Source organism: Amphiprion ocellaris, chromosome 8 (assembly GCF_022539595.1).
Source record: "Amphiprion ocellaris isolate individual 3 ecotype Okinawa chromosome 8, ASM2253959v1, whole genome shotgun sequence".
NCBI lineage: Eukaryota > Metazoa > Chordata > Actinopteri > Pomacentridae > Amphiprion > Amphiprion ocellaris.
In genome coordinates, this window is record NC_072773.1 from 44,860 (window position 1) to 59,582 (window position 14,723).

Below are 14,723 nucleotides of genomic sequence, written 5' to 3' on the forward strand. Positions count from 1 at the left end.
TTGTGGCTATCCAAACTGGGCTTTTATCAAAACAGCAAAAAAGCGCAGGGAGGATAAGAAAGACGAGGACCACAAAAAGAGAAACAACATTGTCATCCCCTATGTGGCAGGAATTTCAGAGAAACTCAGGAGGATCTTTAACACACACCAGATCCCAGTACACTTCAAGCCCAGCAACACTCTGAGGCAAAAGCTGGTCCATCCCAAGGACAAAATTCCAAGGGAGAAACAGAGCAATGTGGTGTACGCAGTGTAGTGCAATGAGGAATGCTCTGACCTGTACATTGGAGAGACTAAGCAGCCATTATACAAGCGCATGGCACAACACAGGAGGGCCACGACCACAGGCCAGGACTCAGCAGTCCACCTCCACCTCAAGGAGAAGGGGCACTCCTTTGATGACCACAAGGTGCGCGTTCTAGCCAGAGAGGACAGATGGTTTGAGAGAGGGGTAAAAGAAGCCATTCATGTCAAACTAGAACGGCCATCTTTGAACAGAGGAGGGGGCCTCAGACACCACTTGTCTCCCACTTACAACGCCGTTCTTAGAGCCCTCCCAAGGAGGTGCAGCCATCATTCCCACCTGCAGTCAGGTGACCCCCAACCACCCTCCTAGAGGGCTGGGAGGGGTAACGACCGCCCATCAAAGGCTAACGACTCACATTAACACCTAACGAGTCTATTGGTTTCGGGTCTTTGTCCACTTGTTTTTGCCACCACCCTCCTGGTGGATAAATATCTGGTACTCTCCACCAGGCTTTCAGAACTGAAGAAGCCTCTTGGATGAGAGGTGAAACGTTTTCGACTCACACGAGGTTAGTCCAGTTGCCATAACTTATGCTTGCTTGAGACTTATCATGACCTGGATGACTGAGAACATCCACAGATTTATCCATAAATACTATATTGGAGGATGATATGGAAAAAAAACATATGTATTTCAGACAGAGCTATTACGAAATGGGACCAAAATCAACAAACCTTTTAGCCAAAAGATTAAGAAAACAGCAGGCAATAAATACAATCAGTAAAATTAAAGATCCATGTACTAATACTGTCACTCAAAACCCAGAAGAAATTGAAAGTATTTTCAAAAAGTTTTATGAACATCTCTATACACAACCTCCATCCGCAAGTGAAGGGGAAAAAATGCACTTCCTTCAACAATTGGACCTTCCAGCAATTGGAACAAAGCAAAATGATATATTGACAGCTGAAATTTCCAAAGAAGAAATTACCAAAGCAATCAATTCTTTAAAAAATAATAAATCACCTGGAAGTGATGGCTTTCCGGCTGAATGGTACAAAGTATTTAAAAATGAGTTAGCAACATTGCTTTGTAAATCAATAAATTGGACTCTAAAGGAAAGTGTAATGCCAGCATCATGGTCAGAAGCAATAATATCGGTTATTCCTAAACCAGGGAAAAATAAGGAATGCCGCTCTAATTACAGGCCAATTTCAGTACTAAACATTGATTCTAAAATATATACGTCAATCATTTCTAGAAGATTAAATACTTTTGTATCAGAATTAATTGATGAAGATCAGACTGGGTTTATGAGGGATCGCCAGACACATGACAATATTAGAAAAACTATTCATATCACCGAAAAAGCACAGAGAGAGAAAAGAAGCACGGTCCTTTTGAGTATTGATGCAGAAAAGGCATTTGACTCTGTAAATTGGAACTTTCTGTATCTTGTCCTACAAAAAATGGGTTTTAGTAACAAATCAGTGAATAGGATAAAAACATTATACAGCCAACCAAATGCCTGAATAAAAATCAATGGAAATCTCACAGATAAAATTTATTTACAGAGATCAACGAGACAAGGGTGTGGGCTTTCGCCTATGCTCTTTTCAATTTTTATTGAACCCCTGGCACAAGCTGTGAGACAAGATAGAGAAATAAAAGGAGTCACTATAAATGGAGTAGAACACAAGATTGGCCTTTTTGCTGACGACGTTATAGTATTCCTCGTACAACCTGATATATCATTACCTGCATTGATGAAGCTATTAGAAACATTTAAATATTTGTCGGGATATAAAATAAATATTTCAAAAACTCAAATATTAACCTTTAACTATGAACCCTCTAAAATATTTTTAAAAATTTATAAATTTAATTGGAAAATGCAATCAATTAAATACTTAGGAATTGAAGTGACACAAAATTTTCAAGATTTAAATAAAAAGAACTATTTACAAGTTCAAGAAAATATACTGAAAGACATAGAAAGGTGGTCAACTTTGCCCTTGGATTTAAGTTCCAGAGTTGAAACTGTAAAAATGAACATTTTACCTAGATTCCTGTTTTTGTTTCAAGCCTTACCAGTAGAGGTCACCCAAACTCAATTTACAGCATGGGATAAATTAATATCCAGGGGCCACATTTATAAAACATTGCGTAGGATCCAGACTAAAAGTTTGACTACGTCGAAAATCTGAAATAGGTGTACGCCAAAAAATATTCTGATTTATAAAACCGTGCGTATGCACAATTGCACGCAGTTTCCTATTTATAAATCACACTCCAGCTGGAAGATTGTGTAGCACTTGCAAATGGAAATAGACTACCATTAGTTGGGCTATGGGCTAGGCTGTGATAAGGTTCGGCTCTGGGAGCTGTGTGAAAATTAATGAAGACAAACACAAAAATTTGTTTACCGATAATGTATTAAAAATAATCAACAGAAAACACTTGAATATATCAAGGCAAAAACAATGATCAAAATAATAATACAAAACTCAAAACAATAACAGAAAATCAGAATCAGAAAATCAAAAAATCAACCTTCACCTGTCCTTCAATCAATCCAATTAAGAATAAGCAGTTTCACTTTCAACAATATAAAGTGACTATGTGCTTAGTTCAATTATCAATAGTCCACTGACAATTCCTGGTTGAAGTGAACGATAAGCTGATTCAATAAACAGTTCCAACAAATTCCTACAAAGTCCAACAAAGTCCAACAAATCCAACAAAGTCCTACCACACCATTCTGGAAGGGATGAAGCTGTGGGGCTTTAGACCTGCCAATGAGTGGGGTGGGTGAAGGGGTGAAACGTGTCAGACGGTTGTCCAGTGTGGTCCAGGGTAGCTCGCCATCAGTTCAAGCCTAACCTGTTCAGCAGACAGGCTTAATAATTATCATCATCATTATCATCATCATCAGTCATTCGTCATATTAGTTGCTCACCAATATTCAATGTTCAGCACAATGTGGGTTCAGGTGGGTGGCATCCAGAAATCCAAAAGCAGTTGCAGGCCTGTTAGCATTAGCATGAGTATTATAATAAGCCATGGCATAATATTAACCAACTTCCAACATGCTTAACAGGAGTTTGAACTCATGTCCTCTTTGATGCTGTGATTTCCAGGTTTCCAGGCTTGTAAAAAGTGAATGGTTTCCAGAGATGAGTGCTGTGGGGTGATCCTGCTGTTCAGTGACTGTCTGTGACTGAATGAAGCTGATGGGCTTCAAACAAAGGAACAGGGGTGGATTCCAGGTGTGAGAGGTGATTGGCTGAGGTGTTGAGAGTGACTGTGAGAAGGTCCAATAATATGGAAGTGACTGACTGCAACTGATTGTGACTGATTGTGACGGGCAGGTGTCTGTTCATCACTATTCCAGAGTGACTGCTACAATTGCGCAGGTGGCTCTGCCTCACATCCCGCCCACGACACACCCACATTTTACCATGAATGGTCAATGCAAAGTAACTCATGAATGTATTTCCATATAAACAAGCTGCTGATCCACGGCATTTTACGCTCAGTCATGGCAGATAAAAGAAAACGAAATTTTTCGGAGACCAAGACAGAGGTGCTTGTGGATGAGGTGGAGGCCAGGAAGAGTATTTTGTTTGGTGGTCATAGTAGTGGCATCACTAACAAAAGAAAAGGCACTGAGTGGCAACACGTTGTCACCTCTGTCAACAGTGTGAGTTCCACAGAGAGAACTGTGGCAGAGGTGAAAAAGAAGTGGTCTGATTTGAAGGTGGAGGCCAAGAAGAGAGTGACATGCCATCGCCAAAGCATGTCTGCTACAGGTGGGGGTAGGAGCAAACCCGAGCCCACACCGCTGGACAGCAGGATAGCATCCATCCTCGGGATGGCCAGCATGTGTGGAATCGTGTCAGAGAAGGAAGGAGACACTGATTTGGCAGAGCCCACAGAGGAGACCGGTAAAGTACAGTTTTATCTGTTTATTAAATGTATTAGATATTTAAATGGACTTGTAAAAAAGCAGTGAACTTATGCTTTTTGTCCTCAGTCACTCTAGAGTTGGAAACGCTGGCTGACGAGGAGGTTCCGACCACAGCGTGTCCTGTCACCGTGGATGAAGGCCTGGCTGTCCCAGTACAGGACCATGGCACACCCAGAAGTGGTCGGGGCCTGACAGACAGAGTCCTACAATCACAAAGGGACACCATCGGTGCCATAAATGAAGTGCGGGATGAGCTCCAGCAAATACGCACAGTAATGAACATGTGTGAGGTCCTGTCTGACATTGCCGCCTCTATTAAAGATCTTGTTAAAAAATGAAACGTACTTTCGGTCTTATTGTAAATGCTGCATAACACACACAATAAAGGTTTGAGATAAATCTGGCTTCAATTCACCACCTCACCGTCTGGCACTGCCGTTCCCTCTGTCTCCAAAATGTCCGTAAGCAAGCATCAATGTTGGCGCACCAGTGCGCATATTCTCACGCCAAGTTTATTTTTATAAATCACAACCTTTGCGTTGGAAGTGGCGTACGTAACTTTCTAGCCCTGTTTTGTGCATAAGCAAGCTTTATAAATGAGGCCCTAGGTTTGTTTGGGATAGTAAGAGACCAAGGGTCAAGTATGGTACTCTCCAGCTTCCCAAAGAGAAAGGAGGGATGGCGTTACCAAAGTTGAAAGAATACTATCAGGCTGCACAATTAAAATACATATATTGCTGGTGCAATCCATTCTACTGTAGTAGATGGAAAGACATTGAGACTGGATCACTAAAACAACCAATCCAAAGCTTCCTTGGAGACAAAGAAATGTATGACAAAAATAAAATTCATTTAGATCCAATAACTAATCATACTTTCAATGTTTGGTTTAAAATAATTAAGATACACAGAATTAAAAGACAAACTAACAAATTGAAATGGATCGGTCATGATGATAAATTTGCACCAGCTAAGTTTGACCAAACTTATAAAAACTGGGCAACAAAAGGAGTTACAGCTTGGTGTGTTCTGGAAAACAATGGGAAGCTGGAGAGCTTTTGGAATTTGGAACAAAGGTTTGATCTTGGAAAATATAATTTCTTTCGTTATCTTCAAATGAGAGACTATCATAATAAAGAAATCCAGGTGATTCCCTCCATGGAAGAGAGTGACATTGTTCAAATAATGACTAAAGCCTACAAAGACAGTAATGTTAGGATAATCTCAATTCTATGTAAAGCCCTAATAAAAATCAATAAACACACAACACATAAAGCAAAAGCAAAGTGGGAAAAAGAATTTAATATAACAATCCAAGAAAATGAGTGGTTGAACATGTGGAGTTGTCATCATACAACCACAAGCTCTCGGATGTGGAGGGAGTTTGCCTGGAAAAATCTTATACGATTTTTTATTACACCAAAGTCTAAAAGTAAACAGTTAAAGAGACATCAGAATTGCTGGAGAGAATGTGGGGAAGTAGATGCTGACCATTCACATATCTTTTGGAAATGTCCGAAACTTTCAGAATTTTGGGAAAATATCTGTAAGGTTTTATTTAAAGTTTTGGGTTATGTAATACCATTGAAACCGGATTTGCTCTATTTGTGCAACTTTACCGATGGTTCTATTTATGAAAGTGATAAATATTTGGTAAAGATAATGTTAATTGCAGCAAAGAAATGTATAACAAGGAAATGGGGACAAACCGTTGTCCCTTCAAAGGAACAGTGGATGGCAACAATCGAGGACATATTTACAATGGAGAGACTAACCCATCGACTGAGACTACAAGAACCACAAATGAACAAAAAATGGACAAAATGGACAAAGAATAAGCAAAATAACTAATGTGCAACCCATTTTGTTGTTACCGCCTTTTTTGTGTTATAAAATTTAATAAAATACAAGTTACAAAAAAAAAAAAAAGAACGTGGAATAGGCCAGCCACTCACGTTACATGTATTCCTGGGATCGGGCCGCAACCCCTCAGCAGAGACCACATGGCCCAAGAACACCACATGGTCACGGGCTAACTGACACTTCTTAGCCTTCAACCGTAAACCTGCTGCACCAATCCTGGAAAACACCTCCTCTAAAGCTGCAATGTGGTCATCAAATGACCTGCTGTAAATCAAAATATCGTCAATATACACCATACAGATATGCCAGGGAAGACCCTTGAGCACCAGCTCCATAAACCTCTGGAAGGTTGCGGGAGCATTGGTGAGCCCCATGGGCATGGAGCGAAACTGATAGAGACCATGGCCAGTAGTAAAGGCCGTTTTCTCACGGTCCTCTTCCGCTACTTCAACCTGCCAGTACCCATCAGAGAAGTCCAATGTGCTGAACCAGGTAGCCCCATCCTGGGCGTCCAGTGTGTCATCTACCCTTGGCAGTGGGTGAGAATCTTTCACTGTCACAGCATTCAGGCCCCTGTAATCAACACAAAACCGCCACGTATTTTCTTTCTTCCTCACAAGCACCACAGGGGAGGACCAGGGACTACAGCTTTCCTCGACGATTCCATCAGCTAAAAGCCGCTGCACTTGCCTGTCCATTTCCCTACGTTTGTCAGGGGAAGTCCGATAAGCACGTCGCATAACAGGTGGGTGGTCACCAGTGTTAATGTGTTTTATCACACCCGAAGCCTCTGTAAAACCACGCCCTGGACGAAAAACATCCTGGTGTTTTCCCAACAAGGAGCGCAGTTGCTGTCTCTGGTCATCAGTCAGGGGACCGTCTGTAAGGTCAGGTAGGGTCACGGGCTGCTGGTCAGAGTCAACACAGTCAGCAGGCACATAAATGTCATTCTCATCAACATGGTAAAGAACCCCTAGATGTGAACCTGAGTGCATCTGCAGCTCGTGGTCTGTTGGGTTCAGCAGCCGCGCGACAGTGAGCCCATCTTTAACCGGCGCCACTGAACGTACAACCACCAACTCCATGTTGTCACGAGGCTCTGGCTCTACATAACCATTATACGAGTCAATGTGGGGCTCTGTGGACCGAGGAGCCGTCACCTGCACAGGAACAACCATCTCACTGTAGGGTGGAATAATGACATCAGCAGACATGGTGATATTACAGCACTTAGGGATAAGATCATTAGCATGTAATAACGGAACGTCCACCTCACGCAGACAGAGCAAACTATGGCCAACATGCAGGACAGCGTTAAATTCAGTCAGAAAATCAAAACCCAACAGATCCTTCTGAGTAGCTCCTCTGACAACACGCACAGTCTGCTCCACATTGATGTCCCCCAGACAGATAGAAACAGTCATAGTCCCAAGTGTGTCCAACAACTGTCCATTCACGGCATGTCCAAACATGTAGTTATTGCTTAACACACATTTACGCAGAGATGGGATCGACATCTTAAAGTCCTCCGATATCGGGCGCCTGTATAGCTCAACGCATTGAGCGAGCGACCCATGTACAAGGGCTGGTCCCCGACGCAGCTGGCCCGGGTTCAATTCCCGCTCGCGGCCCTTTGCTGCATGTCTTCCCCAACTCTTCTCCCCTGTTTCCTGTCTCTCTCTCACTGTGCCTATCTAATAAAAAGCTGATAAAAAAGGCCAAAAAAAAATTTAAAAAAAAAAAAAAAAAGTCCTCCGATATCAAAGACACAGTAGAACCAGAGTCAATCAGTATAACCACGTCAACATTCTCAATCGACCCTCTGATATGAGAGGTACATTTTGACTCACCAGCAGTGCAGCAGTCCACAGTAGGAGTATCTACCACAGCTGTGGGGTGTCCTCCGTGACCCTGAGAAGACGTAACTGATGGTCGGGGCTCAGCATCACTTACTGGAAGTTTCCCTGGTTCTGTCCAAGAGGGGAAGGAGAAGGTGAACGCCGGGATGGCGACAGGAACCGGACGCCACGTCCGCTGCGGTGATTCACCGGAGAAACGCCCCCGCTGTAGACTCCTGTTCCCGCGACGCGATGCAGAAGTAGATGACCTGGGGGACCACTCCTCAGCATTCCACGGGCCGTCACGGGGAGAGCGGGCTCCTGGAGGCTCCTCAGTGGCAGATCTGCAGCCAACTCCACCACAATCACATGCACAGAAAATACGCCGGTCCACGCGTGGCCCGTAGCAGTCCTGTCACGTTGCCCTGAGATCCGCCATATCAGTCTGCAGTTTATCCATCCTAGCAGTAAGACTCTCCCCAGCACTGAGAAGCTTGCCCGCCATACCAGCGTCGTCTAGTCCAGGTTCCTCAGCCGAGGAGAGCGAGGCCACAGCCGCATGTGTAGCCGGGGGGGTCGCAGGGGAATAAGGGCTAGTCTGTGTGCCCACACCGAGAGCCATTCTAGCCCGCTCACACCGCCCCGCTATCATGAGGGCTTCTTCCAAATCACTCGCTCCCTGCTCGTGGCACTTGGCACGCAGACCCGGGTCCAGTCCAGCCAGAAACCGCCGAAACTTCTCACCATTTTGTGCCGCCATGTCATATTCTGGGAATGGTTCAGCAACCAGCCTTGAAATGTCCGCCGCATAAAGTTCCAAACTCTCATTAGCTTGGCAGGGACGAGCCGAAACACACGTCTGAAAATACAATAGAAACTGCTTCTGTTCAAAGGCCTCGTTGAGTCTCTCCTTAATACTCTCAAAGTCACATTGTACGGACGGGGGAAGGCTGTCCCACAGGAGGAATGCAGCACCATCCAGCCTGGTCGGTAAAACAGCAGCCAGGGTAGCGGCATAGCTCCGGCTCATCCCGCCCCGGGTCTAAGCGCTCACGGCGGCCTCAAACTGCTTTATCCAAGTGGCGAATAGCTTACGTCCATCTCCGCAAAACGGAGTGGGAAGGTCTACCTTCATGTTACAGACCTCCTCAGTCCATGCAGCTCCGTACTTCCCATAGTCGTCCTCGTCCTTAGGGCCTCCAAACATATTGTCCGAACAAATAGTCTCCATCAAAATAAGCAGAAAAGTGAGTCCAGTCGCAGCACCGCTGCCACCAATGTAGCGTGGTGAGCTGAGAAAGATGCAGAGACTGAATATTCCTTGGAGAAAAGATGGCAGATCTCCGTTTATTGTCAGGCGAACAGAGGCAGTAACCGGTCTGGCCTTTTAATGACAACCCCCCCAGAGCGTGGGAACCAAAACAAAAAAAAACAAACAGGGGAAGGCGCACGCGCGCTACAACAACACCCGCTTAAAGCTTGTTTTATGCTTACCGCGTCCGCGAGGTCCATGCGGCTCCGTGCAGAAAAATTACGTCATTTTCGCACCCACGCCCCCTCGAGCGGCCTTTCCGTGCGGAAAATTTCCGCTCCGCGCACCTCCACATTTTTCTAACCAACGCGGACAGAGCCGCATGGAAAAACATGGCGGAGGGCCAGGATCTACTCGTAGCTGAAGTCTAGAAATACGTGAACTTATACAATTCATCACACAGAGATCACCATGGTAACCGGGTTATGAAGTATTCATGGTGTGAAATTAAAACTAACTGCTGAAATGCTTTTATTCGGTAAAATGCCGTGTTGTAAGTGGTGTAAACCATGGCAAACTTCTTCTTCTCGAGTTTATTACTAGAGTAGACCAGGTAGACGTGTGTTTGCGATACACTGCCCCCTGCAGTTTTGGAGCAGACGCGCACGGAGTATAAATGCACACACACTTTCTCTCGCATGGATTTCCGTGCGGCAGATTTCCGCGCGGCTCGTTCGTGCGGAAAGTATATTCCAGCCTTTAGGCCAGCCTTTAGGCTGGAATATACTTTCCGCACGAACGAGCCGCGCGGAAATCAGCTGCACGGAAATCCATACTCCGTGCGCGTCTGCTCCAAAACTGCAGGGGGTAGTGTATCCCAAACACACGTCTACCTGGTCTATTCTAGTGATAAACTAGAGAAGAAGAAGTCTGCTTCCACCACATAAGAGGACGAAGACAACACAAAACATGTAAACATGAAACACTGCAAAGCATAATTTTCTAGATTATCCTCCTGCATTTACCACTTACCTCAGCTGAAAACACTCACAATTTATTCCTGATGCCGCTCCAGCCAGTTTGCTTGACAGTGCTGCTTTTAAGCTAAAGACACCTGCTTCGGCACGCCCACAATCACGTGATTACCGAGAGCAAAGCCTCATTATGTCACGTGTGTTACGGTACTTCGAGGGAATTATCAAGGGGTTGGACATTTCAGTGTGTCTGAATGGGCTCTGATTCACTCCTCAAACTGTAGGATTTTGAGAGGAGGTTACGCTAGTACATAGGTGTCAAACTCTGGCCCGCCAGTATTATGTAGCATTTGTAGACAAGACCCATAATTCGCGTTGGCGAAGTTGACCACAGACGCCACCGGAAGCTGTCATGAGCCTGAGCTATTTTGCAGTATATGTCTTTTTATATATTTATTATTTAAATTATTTTTGCGGTAAAATAAGCATTTTCTAGCCAAACAAATTGAAAACAATATAAAAAATAGTAATTAACCCTTTAGGCACCACAGTTTTTTCAATAAAATATTCAGTTTTGATATCACTTTTTCGAAAGGTTGTAACTTGAAAATGATTAGAGATAAAGGAAAACTGTAAATGAGTAAAATCATCAGTAAGACCCAAAGTTTGTGATGGAAGTAAATTCACTCATCTAATTTGCATATTATGACATCACCAGGCAGCGGACATATGGATTACATAACTTTTACAGATGTTTATCGATCAAGATGGCATTGCTTGGCTCGGAATTTGCCAGATTCCTGTCTCCACGATACCCAACAGGCTCATCTAAATGTTTGAGCCACTTGTGATACTCTTTCTCATCTCTCAAGCAAACCCAGCCATCATCACCGTCATTTACGGCGGGGCCATGAACGCCACTGCTGCCTCCGCCGCTATTATCAGTGCATTTTCTCCTGCGGCTTCTCCCACGTCTGCTGCTATTTCCACGTTTTTTTGCATCCCTGCTACCCCCCTCACCATTAGCGGTGTTTTGACCACCCCTGCTACACCCACCACGTCCCCTCCTGCTACACCCACCATGTCCCCTCCTGCTACGCCGACCATGTCCCCTCCTGCTACGCCCACCACATCCCCTCCTGCTACACCCACCATGTCCCCTCCTGCTACGCCCACCATGTCCCCTCCTGCTACACCCATGTCCCCTCCTGCTACGCCCACCATGTCCCCTCCTGCTACGCCCACCACATCCCCTCCTGCCACCCCCACCATGTCCCCTCACGTCCCCTCCTGCTACACCCACCACGCCCCCCTGCTACACCCACCACGTCCCCTCCTGCTACACCCACCACGTCCCCTCCTGCCACCTCCGCTACGCCCACCACGCCCCCCCGCTACACCCACCACGTCCCCTCCTGCTACCTCCGCTACGCCCACCACGTCCCCTCCTGCTACACCCACCACGTCCCCTCCTGCCACCTCCGCTACGCCCACCACGCCCCCCCGCTACACCCACCACGTCCCCTCCTGCCACCTCCACTATGGCCACCACGTCCCCTCCTGCTACACCCACCACGTCCCCTCCTGCCACCTCCGCTATGGCCACCACGTCCCCTCCTGCTACACCCACCACGTCCCCTCCTGCCACCTCCGCTATGGCCACCACATCCCCTCCTGCTACACCCACCATGTTCCCTCACGTCCCCTCCTGCCACCCCCGCTATGCCCACCATGTCCCCTCACGTCCCCTTCTGCCACCCCGCTATACCCACCATGTCCCCTCCTGCTACACCCACCACGTCCCCTCCTGCTACACCCACCACGTCCCCTCCTGCCACCCCCGCTACACCCACCATGTCCCCTCCTGCCACCTCCGCTATGGCCACCACGTCCCCTCCTGCTACACCCACCACGTCCCCTCCTGCTACACCCACCATGTCCCCTCACATCCCCTCCTGCCACCCCCGCTACGCCCACCACATCCCCTCACGTCCCCTCCTGCCACCCCCGCTATACCCACCACGTCCCCTCCTGCTACACCCACCACGTCCCCTCCTGCCACCCCTGCTACACCCACCATGTCCCCTCACATCCCCTCCTGCCACCCCCGCTACGCCCACCACGTCCCCTCACGTCCCCTCCTGCCACCCCCGCTATACCCACCACATCCCCTCCTGCCACCCCCACCATGTCCCCTCACGTCCCCTCCTGCTACACCCACCACGCCCCCCTGCTACACCCACCACGTCCCCTCCTGCTACACCCACCACGTCCCCTCCTGCCACCTCCGCTACGCCCACCACGCCCCCCCCGCTACACCCACCACGTCCCCTCCTGCCACCTCCGCTACGCCCACCACGTCCCCTCCTGCTACACCCACCACGTCCCCTCCTGCCACCTCCGCTACGCCCACCACGCCCCCCCGCTACACCCACCACGTCCCCTCCTGCCACCTCCACTATGGCCACCACGTCCCCTCCTGCTACACCCACCACGTCCCCTCCTGCCACCTCCGCTATGGCCACCACGTCCCCTCCTGCTACACCCACCACGTCCCCTCCTGCCACCTCCACTATGGCCACCACATCCCCTCCTGCTACACCCACCATGTTCCCTCACGTCCCCTCCTGCCACCCCCGCTATGCCCACCATGTCCCCTCACGTCCCCTCCTGCCACCCCGCTATACCCACCATGTCCCCTCCTGCTACACCCACCACGTCCCCTCCTGCTACACCCACCACGTCCCCTCCTGCCACCCCCGCTACACCCACCATGTCCCCTCCTGCCACCTCCGCTATGGCCACCACGTCCCCTCCTGCTACACCCACCACGTCCCCTCCTGCTACACCCACCATGTCCCCTCACATCCCCTCCTGCCACCCCCGCTACGCCCACCACGTCCCCTCACGTCCCCTCCTGCCACCCCCGCTATACCCACCACGTCCCCTCCTGCTACACCCACCACGTCCCCTCCTGCCACCCCTGCTACACCCACCATGTCCCCTCACATCCCCTCCTGCCACCCCCGCAACGCCCACCACGTCCCCTCACGTCCCCTCCTGCCACCCCCGCTATACCCACCACGTCCCCTCCTGCTACACCCACCACGTCCCCTCCTGCCACCCCTGCTACACCCACCACATCCCCTCCTGCTACACCCACCACGTCCCCTCCTGCCACCCCTGCTACACCCACCACGTCCCCTCCTGCCACCCTGGACACAGTGAAGCAAAGCATCGGCTCCAGTATGTGCTGCTTGTGGACTGTCATGGCGCACGGACTCGCTGCCATTAAGCACAGACGCAGCGTCACTTTCTGTCTCACTGGACGACTGAACATCTTCATCAGAGGGTGAATATCCCTCTTCAGAATCTGAGTCAGCCATTACTTGATGAAGTACTTTGTCGGTGAACAGACCTCTCAGCATGGTGAGTTTTCTCGCGCTGTCTTGTGCTCTGTTACGCGCCGACTGCGACCTTCAGCTCCTCGACCGGGGGGCAGTTTTCAAACTCTATAAACTCCAAAACTTTGAATGAAAACACGCCCACAAATGATGCTCAGATTGAATTCCCAGATGTCTGCCATCTCCTGGTGTAAAGTAGTAACTACACGAGGCACCATATTTGCAGCAATGTTCAGCAATGTTGCTTGACGCAATATTGCGACTTTGGTGCTTAAAGGGTGAAAACATATTCAAAGAATATCAAATCGAAATAAATACAGCACTGGGCTCTGATTTGCTCAGAGCCCGTAGCGTGAGTGTCCTCCGTCTCCATGTTTAGCAGCTCGGCATCTCGCTTCGTCCATTTCACAGAGACGTCTGGTCGATGCGCATAGTTTTGATCCCTTCCCTCCTTTCCTATATATACATAATAAAATAAATATAAAGTCGCAGGGATTCTGTACCCTAACCCCCGCCACAGAGGAGGGACCTCTGCAGATAATGTAAAAAGCCCAGGGCAAGCGCAGCATTGAAGAGCTCTGCAGAAAGGCAGATTGGCCGCTCTCCCCGGTAGTTCAACAGGTTGAGCGGCTGACCTCGGTACAGCGGGTCATGAGTTCAAATCCAGCTAGTGGCGCTTTGCCGCTCATTTTCAGTGCTGTCTCAGCAATTAGGTGAAAGCGTATCAGAAAAGCGGGCGGGTCGCGCTAACACCAAACCTTGATGCCACGAGTTTGAGGCCCATGAGCTGAATGAGCGTCTCAGATGCCTCCTCCATAGGACCTGTCAATCATTCCAGACCAGGCTGTCAACCAGGTAGCCCCGCCCCCTGACTTTGCAAACTTTAAGGCTCTGTATAAAATTAAATATTGAATTATTTTAAGATCGGCCACCTGATCTCTCATTTTGACCATAACAGCTAACGAAAAAAAATCCTGAGCCGTAGAAACGCAGTCTGTCAAATTTTAGTCTTTCCTGTGATGAATTGGGGTCTATGGAGCTTTCTGGAGCCAGCTCCTGGCGGACGGTGTGATATTGCAAGTTTCTGACACTTCTGGGTAGGCTTCATTTTTGGAGCCAGGAGCTACGTCCATCTTTATATAGTCTATGCTGTCACCAGACATTTTTCTACTTGT

The 14,723-nt window shown here is 48.1% G+C and overlaps 1 pseudogene; it reads right to left on the reverse strand.

Moving 5' to 3' along the window:
• The window catches only part of LOC111584906 (venom factor-like), a 43,042-nt pseudogene that overhangs the window by 25,411 nt on the left and 2,908 nt on the right, over positions 1–14,723 (reverse strand).